The sequence below is a fragment of the Pelmatolapia mariae genome, linkage group LG7 (genome assembly GCF_036321145.2).
Source record: "Pelmatolapia mariae isolate MD_Pm_ZW linkage group LG7, Pm_UMD_F_2, whole genome shotgun sequence".
Lineage (NCBI taxonomy): Eukaryota > Metazoa > Chordata > Actinopteri > Cichliformes > Cichlidae > Pelmatolapia > Pelmatolapia mariae.
Genome location: NC_086233.1, coordinates 22,928,225 through 22,930,303, shown reverse-complemented (window position 1 = coordinate 22,930,303; position 2,079 = coordinate 22,928,225). Strand labels below are relative to the sequence as shown.

The 2,079-nt window shown below is 38.6% G+C and overlaps 1 non-coding gene across 1 annotated transcript; it reads left to right on the top strand.

The window, feature by feature from the left end:
- Positions 1 to 1,269: 1,269 nt before the first annotated feature.
- Positions 1,270 to 1,342, top strand: trnak-uuu (transfer RNA lysine (anticodon UUU)). The gene has a single exon. It is a non-coding gene; the product is annotated as a tRNA-Lys (tRNA).
- The last annotated feature ends 737 nt before the right edge of the window (positions 1,343 to 2,079 follow it).

Genomic DNA, 2,079 nt, shown 5'->3' with positions numbered 1-2,079 from the left:
CACTGGGCTTCACTGTTGAACTACTTCACCAAAATGGTCTCTAATCTATACTCAGAAATAAAAATTCTTCTTATTAGCACTACAAAAATGTCAGATAGCTCAAATCTCAATAATCTGCAAGTGCCCAGACTCTCTGCTGATGTCTGTGACCGGTCTGTTGAACTCTGACACCACAGTGGCCTAAAAGATTTAAAGACCTGAGAGCAGTTTCTGTCCTAGAAGAAAAAGAACAGGCAGATGGAAAGAATCCAACTGCTGAGACCCAAGAAACAACACCAAGGGTAGAGTTACCGGGAGGCCACAGCAGAGCATCCGAACATCTGTTGCTTGTTACAGAGGAGAGAAAACAAAGGACGAAGGGCCGCTGGAGATACATGAAGCATAGACTGTAAGAAAGCATTAGCTCTCAAGGTGGTGACTGTGATAACGCATATAAGGTTTGATTTATTATTCATCATACTTTCACAATAAGAGCATAAATATTGAGATTAAAAGTGAGTTAATAGGCTTAATAGGTTCAGTCAGTGCCGAAGCAACGTGATGGAAGACAGCAGCTCCATTAAAGAGCGACTTCCCCTTTAATCTTCTCAGCTTCTCTGTGTTCATGCCTATAACTAATAAAGCAAATTTTCACAATAAAATGTCAAATGTAACTGAAAATAAATACTGATCTGATGACTTATTTTCTTCCTTTCCCTTTGATTTATCCAGTGGCTCTGTTTAAGACCCGGGTCTGTTGTCTTGAAACGTGTAAAATAATACACCTGGTATGTTTTTGGTCAAATTTTGGGTTTGATACTCTTAAGTGTATTTATTTTTACTTAAAGTGGACTAGCTTTGCTGATTCACAGTTCAAAATAATCTCTTTCCCGCCATTTAAGGCAACTTGCTCCTGATTGGCTGCCCCTCTCAGGCAGCACTGAGCAATGCTTGCAACACATGCTGACGTCATTATTGCAAACTTGGCTACATTTTATATGCATCTCTTAAGACATCATATGCATGACAGAAAATAAGGAATGGTATAACAGGGCTACACTTTAAACTGGTTTTTGTATTTTAAGTATTAATTTTAGTGGGTTATTTACAGGACATGCATATTTGTGTGAGTTTGGTCTAAATTAAAACAATAATAATATCAATAATGAAAAGGATATTTCACCCCAGGAGGTCTTTTGGACTGAATGAAAACATATACAGAGTATATGAAAAAAATAGCTAAATACACTACATACTGGTAAAATCGACATTTTAGCTATACCCGTCAGAGCCCGGATAGCTCAGTCGGTAGAGCATCAGACTTTTAATCTGAGGGTCCAGGGTTCAAGTCCCTGTTCGGGCGAAAGATTTTGACGTGGAAGAGAACGGAGCTGAGAAAACAAGTGCTAGAAGTTGAGGTAACGATAGAGAAAGTAGTAGCGAGCGGACTCTGCCGTACCTGATTTTGGTTTGTCCAAGTAACTGCAGGGTTAGCCCTGACTCTTCTGTACTACTTCTGTACTTTTTATTTTATTTTTTATTTTTTTAATAAATGTCGTGTAATGTTTCTTTGTCGCGGGAATGTTCGTATATCAATGTAATGACATAAAAAATATTATAAATATTGTTCTGCTTCATTCTAACCGGCTGGTTAGTTTGTTTTACACTCCTGGAAACACACAAAGGAAACCCGTTCAACCAATCACATTCATCGCACTTTGATCTGCGACAAACTGCAGCGATGTCCACGTCTTCTCTATCAAGCTGTGGGACAGCAAGCTTTAAAGTTTAAATGGATCCAGTTTAAAGTATCAGAGATCTAATGTGCTGCTGTCACCTTAGAAATAATCAACAGCACTGGGAGCTCACTCAGTGACAAAATCATTAACTTTATTTAAGCTGATGAATTTGCATTTACAGCAGTGTTGGATTTTGCTGGTATATTTTTATGCTCTTTAGATATTGTTTTTATTACCCTTTGATGACATCTCTGGAGTAGGTGGCACTCATAGTGATGATTTTCTGTGGAAGAAAAGTCATATGATCCGTGGACCTCCCTCCTCCCTTTCTGATTTGTCAGATGCTGCCAATGCCACCCTA